Genomic DNA, 13,105 nt, shown 5'->3' with positions numbered 1-13,105 from the left:
TCTGTCCAGCTCCACAGCACAGACAGGAGGGGGGTCTTGAGGGCATCCTGAAGGCTGCGGAGGCCACTCCCTCCAGAGCCCAGGCTTCGCTCCCATCTGGGCTGCTTTCCGTCCCCCACCCCAAGGACCTCAAGCTTCCTCGTAATTATCTGCAGAAAGTACCTATACCTGTTAGAAGGGCTCATCCTGTTTTAAATCAAATGCAAAACAGGATAAACGCTCTCACGTTTAAACCCTCTTGGCTGGAGGACAGCTGGACCGTCAGTGCTCACTCTCTCGCGAGTCCTTCTGCCCCCGGTGACCCGTAAGGCCGGGTCAACGCCCTCCAGGAACCCAACATCTGGCGCCTTGGGAAGTTGCTCATTTGGGCTTCACGACAGCAGGACACTGAACAATCATGTAAGACTGCGTTTCTGCGACAAGTTTATGGATTTACATGAAGGACGCAAGCATGTGCCTATTAAGCATGGGGGAAATTATCAGCGAATGTTTTAAAATGACCAATAAAAATGAAATTATCATTGCTCATTGTTTTTTATGGATCATAATGTGTGTTTCTTTCTCTTTTTTTTTCTGATGGAAACATCCAACAAACTCCCCTCCTAGACGCCGGCCACTAATTACGCAGCTAGCACACGGTAATGCAGGCACGCGGGGGCCGCCTGTCGTGATTCATCTTCATAACTGTAATTGGCCCAATGAAAGAGACCACAAAATCACTCTGCAAGGAGCAGGCCGATTCAATAAAAACTGATTTCACTCTCCTCTCTTCCAAAGCCACAAGCTGGGGATCGGAGCTCTTAAGGACGTATCAGGTCACTTCTCCGATTGACACTCCCACCCCAATTTGATGGTCTCTCGCCTACTTATTGAGGAACTACTCCACTGGAATCATTAGCTGGGCACTGGGAGGGGGGGGAGCAAAGCCTGAGGCAAATTCCCCATGGCCAGGAAGCGGCAGTCAGGTGGGGAAGGAGGTAAGTTGCACCATAATGAACGCCCCAGAAGAGAGGCGGCGTGGATGACTCCTGCCAGAGAATCAGGGAGGGCTTCATGGAGGAGGTGACATTCAAGCATGATGAAGAGGCAGGAAGAGGGTGGGCAGGAGCTCAGACTAGCACCGGGCAGTTTTAGCAGAGTGCAGGGGGAAGTGCGGGAGGGAGTGGAAAGGCAGGTTGAAGGTCCCTGATGTGGGAGAAGCAGGCGATGAAATTTGTAGGTGAAGGCTGAGCCCCTTCCCCTCGTGCAGGGTGGTCAGGAAAGCAGCGCACCCCCGGCCAGGCCCTGGGTGGTCCAGCTCCCTTGGCTGCGGGCCTGCCGCCAGGAGCCCAGAAGGGCGGTGCAAAGGACTCTGCCAATGCCACTTATGACAGGAGGCAGGGCGGGTCACTGGGGTCACTGCCCACACGGACAGCAGGTCACACAGGTGTCGGACGAGCTCGTCATCCACCCAACCCCACATCACAGGACAGGCTGCGAGGAGGCTCCCGGCGCTTCCAAGGCAAAAGATTTTGGACCATCTCCTGTTAAGTGCTTCTCTGCATCTCTGCCGCCGACACTCCCCTCCTTGAACGTTCAGTGCGCCGGGAAAAGACACTGAGGAGAAATGTTCAGGGGGACGGGAGGGAAATGCTAATGAGAGCCAGAAAGCAGAATCCCGGGGAAGGGGAGGTCTCCTGAAGGAGTGGCAGCCTGTGTCGCTCGCTAACAGGAAAGTCGATCTGGGGACCGGGCGAGAGACTGTCAGAAAAGTGGGGCCCGGGGAGCAGAGGCCGGGTGGCAGCCGAGGACGGTGGGAAGGAGCCCCACGCTGGTGCAGGTCTGCTCGCTGCCTGCCATCCAGACCTCCACCACGGCGGGTATTTGCTAACAGACGGACTGCGGGGAAACTAGGGGTCACGGCTTCTCTGCAGGGGAAGGCAGGTGTGGCTGTGATCTTTCCAGCCCTGAGCATCTTGGCAGCGTATAGCTGCGTCCCTCGGGAATGCCCCACCTATACCTGTGGCTCTCACCTTTCTGGGGCTGAAACCGGACAGACCTGGGACAGATTCGCCCTTTCCCTTCCCACACACGTTCCACCTGCTGCCCACTCATGTCCTCCCTCTGTTTCTCCTGCATTTCTCTGCTCTCCCCGCCCCATCCCACCCCACCACCACCCCATGGCTTCCTCTGGGACAGATCAAATCCCCAGTTCCGAGGCTTCGCTACCTCATTATAGAACTTACTTCTCAGCCTTCCCCTGGCCCAATGGCCCCTCCCCTGGCCCCCCGGCCCCTGCCTGGGCCCCAGGGCCCCAGGGCCCAGCCCTGCTCCCTGCCCTTGGGAGGGAGGTGCACAAGTGGACCGTGTGACCTGTCTGGACTAACGAGATATTCATAGATGTAATGCTGCTGGAGGCTTGCCACGTCCTTGTGCCCTGGAGTGGGGCGAGCTCATGTTCCTGAGATCCCCTGAGAAGGTTATGCACCAGGCAGAGGCATCACTTCAGATGTGGCCTCTGGAGAAACCCGAGGAAAAGACCCGAGTCTAGTCAGGAGCCTGGAGCCATGCCCTGCTGACCCACCCCTGAATGAGGGTAGCCCAGATCAGCCGTAGCATGGTCGAACCACTGAGCCCTGGCTGTGAGAAGAAATAGCCTTTGTCTCAAGCCACTGAAGGTCAGCATGCTTTGTTACACGGCACGGCTGCTCAGTTTGTGGGCTGATGCAACCCTGGGCGTCTGAGCTCCCTCTCTTCCTCCTTAAGCCGACTGTCATACAGACAGTCGCTGCAGCAGGGAAGACTTCCCCATCTGGGATATTCCGAGGCTTATTCCTTAGTTCATGTGCCAACATACAGAGGTCTGTGTCAGCCTTAGCAGGGGCGACGGGAAGCAAGGGCGGGATGGTTCTGCAGGAGGCCGAGACACACACCCTTTCTTTGAGAGTGAGAGAGCCGGGCCAGAAGCCAGTAATCACCTCGCAGGGTACCGGCCACGTTTCTGACCCAGGAGCAGACCACGGGGAGGTAAGGTCATCGTTCCGCAGATGCCTGTGTTTCTTCTTAAAACAAATTATCTGTGAGTATTTTTTTTTAAATCCCCAGTAATCACAAGTTTCCCTTCTTTTGCACACACTGCATGAGCCAGTGAGGAATCGGAATGCAACACCGCCTTCCCGTATGTCAGCACCAGATACGTCTTCTTTTAGAGCGTGTTCTGTGCTTCCTTCTGGAAGAAGGTGAATGAAACGTTCTTGTAAACAGACAGAAGTGATTCACGGGATCATGATTGCGTTTCATCAGCCGCATCAGTTCTAGGCAGTGATGGGACTTGTTGAGATATTATTTACAACTTGTTAAAAACACTCCTTGAGAGCCTTGTTCGGTCCTGGTGAGCTCGGCTGAACGTGGCTGGGCTGGCGGTCGGCCGAACCTGTTCCTCCTGGCAAAGCCACGCTGCCTGGGCCCAGAGGAACCACATGCCGGGGTGGGGAGGCTTCCAGAACTCTTTCCTCTGAGACGTGCACGGGACTTTACTGGGCCATCAACGAGGCATTCGATCAGGCATCAAGCCAGGTGAACTTATGTCTGGCGATGGGGTCACAGATACACAGAGCAAAGGAGAAACACACAGTCCTGCCCTCAGGTCGCCTACAGAGATATGGTTCCCCCATCTACTATGTAGTCTTCAGAAAAGATGACCTGGCTTGCCTGTTCCTTAATCCCCTCCTCTGTCAAATTAGGAAACGGTAATCACATCCCAGGACGGTGGAGATAGTCACATCAGCCGACACGTGTCCACCACACCATGCTTCCTGATGACATCTCACCTTCCCAGGCTCCCTGCAGCCACGTGGGCCACGCGCCCTGGTCCCCGTCCATGAGCACGGATGGAAATTTTGGTGAGCACATTCTTTTCTGAGTAAAAGGACAAAGTTTCTCGAGAGATGCTGCTCGTTTGCCTTCTCTCCAGAAACACCTGAACGGAACCTCTGACTACTTGGGACCCAGGGGACAGTGACAGGCTGGAGGGGCCTTGGGCTCCGGATGTGCTCCTGGGCACCTGTCTGAGCCGCGGTCTACTTCGTCCCAGGCAGCTCTGGCTTCAGCAGCTGTCTCGCAGGTGAACATGTCCCGGAGAGTGGGAGCCCGCAGGGCGCCGGGCGTGCAGGAAGCACTCCGTGGGGCCACACTGTGTGGTTGCTGATGTTGTGAGCACACAGCATGGGGCATGGTGAGCGGAGTGCGGACGCCAGATGCTTCACGGGGCCTGCAGTCCCAGCCAGCGGGAGTGCTGCAGGCTCCGAGCCTCAGAGTTCTTTCCAGGCAGACCCCCCTCCCCCGCTCCTCCCAACCATCGTCCCCTCCCATGGGGCATCTATGTTGGCCATTCCGGCAGGTTCCAAGCCTGCCACCTGCCTTCAGTCCTTCGTGAACCGTCCGCCTTGCTTGTTTCCAATGCGGGTCTGCTCCCAGCTCACCCCCAGATGAGAACCTCCCCAGAGTGACCCTCACTGTCAACAGCCCCTCTAGCTCCCGTCCTCTGGGCCCCGAGTGCCGACACTGCCCTCCACGGACATTTCAGCAAGGCCCAGGGAGACACAAAACTCACCTCACTTTTTAAAATTCAATCCTAAAAAAAAAAAAGATCATGCAATGTTTGCTTTTTTACTGTGATATATTTTGTTGGCTCCAATATAAAAATGTTTTAACTTTCCTGCCAATGGAAAGAATTAATCGTATTCAAGGAAGATGCTGGGTGCTCAGCCGCGGTTCTGAGCGCCCCCTCAGAGGGCGTGCAGGAGCTCCCTGTCATCCGGGGGATGGCCTCCTGTCACCTCTTGTTCCACACACCATCCCCTCCTCATGGAGCATCCTCCCTAGCCGCTGGCAAACTCGGGTGTGCTCCCGTCTGAGAGCGCCCAGCAGGCTGGCCATGCTAACCGCTTCGACCTCTGGTCCCACCGTGCACCTCCAAGCACAGGGGACATTCTGTTCATCGTGGAAGGCTTCCGGTTACTCGTGTGACCAACGACGCCCACACCTAGAGACCCCTCCTCCTGAGGGGGGCAGGTGCCCCAGGAGCAAGCAGGAACCAGCTGCCTGGGGACGCACCTCAGTACCACAAGAGGGGGGAGGCGTGAGGACAAAGAGAGCGTCTAAGAAGGGATGTGCCAGCCAGTGACGTCTCCACACACCCTCGCAAGCCATCTCTGCCCCGCACCCGAGTGTGGAGGTTGAGGCTGCGGCAGGAGGGCGGGGGGGGGGACCCATTTGCCACTGGAAGGGACCCAGCAGGAAGGGACCCGTCCCCAGCTCCCCATCCCTGGTATATCTTACCCCCAGCCCCGCACGGGAAACCGAGAGCTTGCTGTTCACTCAGTGTGGGTCAGTGGTCGGTAAAGGAAACCTGGATGGCTCTGGTGTTGGCCACATCCCCCTAGAGCCACTTCTGTGTCCCCTGCTCTCAGGGGTCCAGCAGAACAAGGGGGGGTCTCTAGGTGGCTCCCTCCAGCCCTTTCCCCCACCTCCCCCCGCCCCCAGAGGCAGCCCGCCATCCAGAGCTGTCCTTCCCTGGCCTAACAGCCCCTCGTCTGCCATTATGAGCTCCGTTATGGGAGCCTTCATAGCAGGTATCATTAAACGGACATTAAGACCCAACCGGCCATGGTTTGGGGGACCATTACCACATGCCCAATGTTTGCCCCGACAAATGGAGACCCAGCCAAGCACGCATGTGATAATGGGCCAGGAAACACCCCCTGGGGGCAAGTACCAAGATGGGGTGGGGGAATGTCCTGCCTGGGGCCCTCGGATTCCAAGTAGGCCTCGCCCTGGCCTCCCTGCGTCCACGGTGCTCCACGGGGGAAGTGGGGACCGCTGCCTGCCTGGCCAGCCTGAGCATGCTCCGGGAAGCCTGCCTTGTGACGGGAGGACAAAGGGTCACGCTTCCTCAGTGTCCCCCGAGCTGACGGGTCTTTGGGAGCCGAGGCCAGCATCAAAGCGCGAGCTCATTTATGCTTCTGTGGGTCTGAAGGGTGCGGGGCCATCAGGGCACGAGACCCCACCTCCAGCGGCACTGCGCATCCGCACAGGTGGCTGGCCCCGCCTGCAGCCTTCCGCGACCAGGAGGTGGCGCGGTGTGGGGCGCAGGCGCGTGCTTTGGGTTCTGGCCTCCCTGGGTTCGAAGCCCCACCCTGTCCCCTGCGAGTCAGGCTCCTCTTTCCAGTTCTGGGGGGCGTGGCGCACACCATCCGTCTGGCCTCCCAGTTCCCTCTGCTCTGCGCTCACGCCTGCTCCTGCCCGAGAGCGGAGGGCCCAGGGTCTGCCGGACCCTGCCGCTCCCCAAGGGAGCAGACACCCCCTAAATCAGGCTCCATCCGTGACGGTCCCTTCCCTGGGCCACGCTCGATGGCGATGGCGAGCACAGCCGGGGACTTTCCGCAAACCCACCAATCTGCCCGCTGACCAGACCTCGCGCCCCCACCTGCGTGCCCAGCCCCCGCCATGCACTCAGCTCGCTCCCGCCACATGTTCTGCTCCCAGCGCCCCAGGTAGCCTGTCCTCCTGCCGGCTCCTCCTCCTCTCCTTCCTGACCCCGCCCCCGCCCCTCCCCAGCTGCCCATCCCGCTGACCCGCTGGCTCCCTGGAGCCTCCGTGTCCCTCAGCCCGCCCGCCCCCGCCTGCGGGGCACAAGCCTTCAGGACCCTGCCTGGGGCAGCCGGGTCCTCCTCCTCCGCTCTCTGAACCACGCGCTGCGGTGTCCCGCGCTGTGTGTGAACGTGCTCTTGCCGGACTCACAACGGCCCCAACCCAATGTCAGGTGCCCTCTACCCGCCCGCTGAGCCAGTCCCACGGCGGCGCCCAGCCGAAGGGGTGGGAAGGGCAGCGCCCCTCGTGCCCGGCCTGTGACCTCGCACACTTAGCCCATAGCCACGGACAGCCAATAGCCCCCAGTGTCCAGAGCGCAGGGCCCGGCCTCACTCCCATGGGCCGAGGCCAGCCAAGCCCGCAGTGTCTCCCTCGGGTCATCCAGCCCCTCCCACGCGCACAAGTGCTTATGATATCCCCCCCCCCCCCCCCCCCCCCCCCCCCCGTGAGCGGTGGCACTTCTACTCTCGGGACTGCACTCACTGCGGCAGGCGTCACGGTCTGCAGGGGGCTGAGTAGCGGCCCCCGGAGAGGCATGTCTGCGTTCACGACTCTGCAACCTGCGGAGGTTACCTTTAAGGGGTCTTGGCTGATGTAATTAAACGAAGGATCTCAACAGCAGATGGTCTCAGATCATCCCCCAACCCAGGGACAAGTGTCCTTACCAGACACACACGCACTGAGGAGAGACACACGGACACAAAGACAGATGGAGGGACGCAGCCACAGCCACAGACATCGGGGCCACAGCAGCTGCGCGGGGCTGGAAGGACCCTGCCTCAGAGCCTTGCCTGAGTGGCCGCCGTGCCCTTGTCTCACCCAGACGTCCGCCCCACCCCCCCGACACTGATTCCGGATCCCCCAGGGACAGTTAAGGGGCAGCGGGCAGCTTGTTAGAGTCTCATGGTGCTGAGGGGGCAGAGTCCTAGCCTCCGCATGTCTGGGCGGCACAAAATCTGGGCTCCCAGAGGCCAGGGCTCACGCAGATTCCACCCCCAGTACGCAGACCAGGAGCCCTGAGATTTGGGGCAAAGTGCTTAACCCCTCGCCCCCAGTTTCTGTGTCTGTAAAATGGAGGGGGCAGTTGGTAAAAACAACCCTTTGCCCCCTGGGTTGGTGTGGACTTAAGGGTGCAGGTGAATGGACCCATGTACAGAAGGGAGGGCCCACCTGGGACACAGCGTGTGCTTGGTAGGCGCCTGCTGTAACTCCCCTTCTGCGGGGACCCCAGCTCACGTGCTCTAGTCTGCGTGGTCTCCCGGCTCACACGCTCCGGTCTGTAGGGTCACCCATCCTGGTCTGCGGGGTCCCCTGGTCATGCGCCCTGCGGGGTTCCCTGCTCATGCAGGACAGGGGAGGGCGAGAAGGCACAGGTGCGTGAGCGGGGTTTCCCTGCTCACGTGCTCTGTTTTGTGGGGTCTCCTGCTCATAAGCTCTGGTCTGCAGGGTCTCCCGGGCTCTGCACTCTGGTCTACAGGGTCTCTCCAGCTCATACGTTCTGGGCCGTGGGGTCTCCCTGGCTCCACGCTCTGGTCTGCGGGGTCTCCCCCTCACCACTCTGTGTCTACCCCGGCACAGGGCACATGTTTCCCAGCAGCCAGACTACTGACACTCCCTGTTGAGAGGCTGTCTTAGGCTCTGTGGGATTTGAGCGGTGTCCTTGCACTGCATTCGCCCCGGCCCGGCTCCGTGTCATGCGGAACGACCCTGGCTCCCTCTGGCACAGGTTGGGAGACACAGTTGCCCTGGTGGAGAACAGCCTACTAGGTGGAGAGGCCAGGACTTCAGAATCTGGGCCTCCAGCTTGCAGCTGGCTTGGGATGCAGGCCGTGGCGCCGGGTGGAGCACTGGAGCCGGCAGATGGTTAGCAAAGGCCGGGGGGTGGGCAGGCCGCGCTGGCGGTGCCCAGACAGGTCACTGTCCCCCCCCCTCCCGCCCAGGGCAGTGGCGCCAGCCGTACGGTGACTGCAGGTGCTTCGTGAAGCCGCGATGTGACGTGAGCCATCTGCCGGTCACGGGGTTGGCTGCCCCGTGGCTGTTCCTGCTGTTCCAGCCTGCTGAGCGAACCCGTAACGGGACGCAGGAGGAGACATCTCTTCACAGTGTCTGCAAAGCCTCCGAATCAACTCGTCAAATAACAGGCACGCGCCCAGGACGAAGGTGGGGGGTGCACAGCGTGACTTGGAGGAGTGTCTCTGCCAGGGCCGTGATTTATGTCGCTATGACAGAGGTTCCCAAAGACCCAGGTCCCCCTGGCCTGTGATGAGGATACTGGCTGCCGGCAGACGCAGCTGAATCGGAAAAAGAGAGACCACGCTCGGGGACTGTCACTTCATTTTCCTCTCCTGTGGCTGCAATCCAGTCCACGGCGGTGCCAGCCCCTCCCCAGGGAGCTCCAGGGTGGCCCTTCTCGCCCTCCCCTGTCCTCTGCCTAGAAGCTGAGGGGAGGAAGCACGAAGTCCCTCAGACTCAGGAGGTCTGAGTCCTTGCGGTTCTGCCCTTTGCCGGCTGTGTGACCTCGGGCCAGGAGTGCCTGGACTACCTTTCTGAGCAGGACAAGGACAGCCACGATGACACCACGCCTGCTTATTAATGGCTTATTCCAGAGCCCACACGAGTCGGGATAGCACTCTGAGGGCCTGTTCTCACTACTCCTATCTTACAGAAGAGAGAGAGGCTTTGAGATGTCAGTTTGCCCAAGGCCAAGCAGCTCATCAGGGCCACCCTGTGTGGTTGTTCTGGTTGTGTACTGCACAAAGGAGCTCCACCCAGGGTGACATTTACACTGCAGACGAATGCTGACGTCCATGACAGCACAAAGTGGGCACAGGGCTCCCAGGCCCCCACCAGACACATCCGAGAGTGATGTCCTTCATGACCACGCCCTGTCCCTGTGTAGGAGCACAGGAGCTCATGCTCCCTCTTGGCCTGACTCCTGCTCCGCAGCAGACCCTGAGTTGGCCGTGGCTGTCAGGCTGGGGGATGGAGCAGGTGCACGCCGGTGTCCATGAGACTGGGAGCCTGAGGGAGCAGCAGGTGGATGTGGGGCACCGAGCAGGACCCCCGCCCAAGTACCAGGACCACAAACGCTGCTCTCTTGCAGTGTGGAGCGTGGACATCCTAAGCAACCTTGCTGACTGGACCCAGGCGTCCACAGGGCCAGCCTCCCTGGCCTGACCTGTTTCCTGCGTTTTCCAACCTCCACAGCCCCATTCCCTGCTCCTCTAGGCACGGCCTCCTGCCTCAATGGACGTGTTTCCTCTACAAGCACATTTCCTTGTACCTCCCTCTTGAGGGAGGGTCCCCCAGGTCATCCAGGGTCAGTTCCCATCCCCAGACCCTAAACTCAGTCCTATCCACCAAAGCCCCTTTGACTTCCCAGTATCAGACCTGGGTGTGGCGAGGTGCCCAGAACGCCAGGAGAGTGCCCAGAGTGCCCAGAACGCCAGGAGAAGGGTCTTCACCTACAGGGCCACCTGCGCAGGAGATGAGCGGCTTGACTCGGGCAGGGCGGGGGGAGAGGGGGGCAAGGCTTCTGGAGAGGAGGGTGGAGGGGAGGGAGGAAGCACTTTCAAAGGTCCATCTGCCGGGCTTGCCCAGAGCCCTACTTCCGGGGTGTGCCAGAGCGTGTGCTGAGCTCTCCGCCCAGAGCAGACGAGACCTTCAGGGCTTGGATGGGGGCCCGGGCAGTGGCACAGAGCAGCAGCCAAGGAGGATGATGGGCAAGACACCGCGGGGCCGGAGACAGTGCTGGAGAGAGCGAGGGTCCCCGCACCGGGGCAGCGCTCCACCTCGGGTGTGAAGGGAGCACCCTGCCCCTCACCGCTCACGAGGAGCCCAGTGTCCCAGGCACTGCTGGGGGCAGTCATAGAGAAGAGCTGGCCCCTGGCCCTATGAGGTGCCTCACCAGCCCCCCGTCCTTGGGATGTGCACGCAGCTCTCCTTCCTGCTCCCAGAGGCTGCTCCCAGGACGCGGCCCCCAGACTGCAGGGGTGCCGAGAACGCCTGCAGGGTCTGTCTGTGTGCCTGAGCCCGGCCAAGGCCTCCTCTAGCACAGACCCTCCTGATGCCCGTGCTTCCCCCGGATGAGACCGGCCGCTTACCAACCTGGAGGGGCCGCCCCGACTTCTGTGTCTCCCTGCCCTCCGAGGAAGCACACTTGGGAGGCCCTCAGGGGCTTGCAAGGCCACATCACCCCACTGGGGAAAGCAGCAGGGCCGGGACAGTGGCAGCCGTCTCCCGATCAGGCCTGCCCCCCCGCCCCTCATCGGCTGCCCCCATTTCCCGAAGCCCCAGGGTATGACCTCACTCCTGACCCCAGCCACACCTGTGTCTGCTCTCCCCTGACTCCGGTGGGCCCCTGGGGACCCTGCCCTCTCCCTCCTGGAGGTGCGGCCTGGCTCTGGCTGCCGCAGCGAGGGCAACCAAGCACCGTGAGCAAGTTCCACAGAGGGACGGCTCCCATTCCTCCAGGACAGGCCCAACTGGAATACTCTGGCCTTTACCTTGACCTTGACCTTGACCTTGGTCTGAGTCCCCGACCCGCTGTAGACTTAGCCCTCTACTCCCCCCAAGCCAACCCCTCACCTCAGCCTCACGTGCCCAGATGGTGTTCCCAGACCCCCCCCCCAGGCGGCCCGGACATCTGAGTTACTGATTTAAATGGGAAGACGGACCGCGTTCCCCCTTCCGACTGCAGCTTCCACACGTGGGTCTGGGTGGGCCACGGTAGAGAGGCTGCCGGGCTGGGGTCCATGTCCAGGCTTGGTCACCGCCCAGCTAAGCCAGTGAGGCAGCTCTGGGCCTCGGTCTCCCTGTCTCATCCTGAAGGGATGTGCCAACAGCTCTGCAGCTGAGGGTCTGGATGACCTTGGCCAGCTGGGGAGTGATAAAGGGTTTTACACAGTCTTCATCCCAGATTCGGGGGCTCCTGGGGCCAACAGACGTGTCTGTCCTCTGCCTGGAAGGGCAGTCCTCCCAACACTGCGGCATGGGGCCTTCCACAGCCCTGTCCATCTGTCTGGCCGCCCCCGCCTTAAACAAGGCTCTGTGAGCTCCCATCCGGCGGCCGCCGACCTACTTTCCTTCCAGTCCCGCAGGCGGGAGCCCTATCCCCGTTCCCTCCTCGCAGCCTGACAAACGCATCTCTTTACTGGGGCAAGCCCAGCCCCGGAAGGCCGGGGCAGGTCACGTGCCAGCAAGGTTGCCATGGAAATTATCCACTTTTACTGAATTATTCATGTATGCAGTCCAGCCAGGACGTCCCCAGGCTCACGGCGGTGACAGACAGACCCCTGGACAGACAGGCATACGGCAGAGACTTCTACGGGGCCACGAAGGCACAGTGACCTCCAGACCCCCTCCCTCCCACCTCTCGAGTCTCTGCTGAAAAACTGCAGTAGAAAGGTGCCATGGAAAGTAGAAAGACTTAAAACGTCTCTTAAAATGTCACGTAAAGTGTCTCCAGCACTCAGAGCGTCTGCAGCTGCCCTACTTGCAAAATGTGTGATCATGGGCCTCAGTTTCCCCGTCTTAAGCGGAGATGCCAGACCAGGTTGGCTCCAAAGAGGCCTGTGGCTGGTAATCTCTGCTGCTAGTACTGGGGAACGTCTCGGGGGACACGAAACCCTTTCCCCCCTGGGTAGGCTTTGCCCTCTTCCCAGCTGCGGGTGTGGGGCAGGGCCGGGAGGTGAGGCTGTGGCAAAGGTTCTGGCAGGCAGGCTCCAGCCTCAAAGTCGGGGGGGCAGAGGCAGGGGGACTTCTGCATCAGCAACAGCCCGAAGGGCTTTTTATCAAAATCGGCATCACCCTCTGCAGTCCGTGGAGACCGTCCGGGTGCGTGGGGCCTGCCTTCAGACAACTGATTCTCGGGAAGGAAACAGAGATAAAAATCCAACAGTGGGATTTTAGCTTTTTGAGATTCTAACCCGAGCCCTTAAGCGGCCGCCTCGACGGGCGTGAAAGGCACACGCAGAGAGTTAACCTCGCAAGGGTCTGAAATCCCCGAAAAGGAAATCAGCACACGCAGGCGGCTCCTCTCCAGGGACTTTCTGGCTGGACGTTGGCAAGAGAGGCTTGGACACCCTGTTACTGACGAGCCCAGAGCGGAGGGCATGGATAGGAGGGAAAAGATGCGAAACAGCGAGTGTGGGGAGAAACAGTTCAAATAAAATTCTGCGGGCGTAAGTCTATGTTCCGCGTGGCTGGGGGAGCCCACCGCTTTTCATCCACAGAAACATGGCTTGAACCCCCATCCACAAGTTGGGGAGCCCCTGATCCCAATCCTTCAGTGAGTTCCCAAAGGAGTTTGCTCATGTGGCTGCCTCTGTCCCCCTCCCTGTCCTGTCCTGGTGCAGAAGGATGGCCTTCCTGCCCCTGTCCTTGTGGTGGCTCCAGACCAGGATAGCCACGCTGTGGGTTCAACCCTGTCCCCCAAGCACCCCCAACACTCACATTCTCGTGTGGGGAGCCAGCA

The sequence above is a fragment of the Neovison vison genome, chromosome 5 (genome assembly GCF_020171115.1).
Source record: "Neovison vison isolate M4711 chromosome 5, ASM_NN_V1, whole genome shotgun sequence".
In the NCBI taxonomy this organism is placed as follows: domain Eukaryota; kingdom Metazoa; phylum Chordata; class Mammalia; order Carnivora; family Mustelidae; genus Neogale; species Neogale vison.
The sequence above is the reverse complement of the archived record's forward strand: the minus strand, read 5'-3'. Positions refer to the sequence as shown.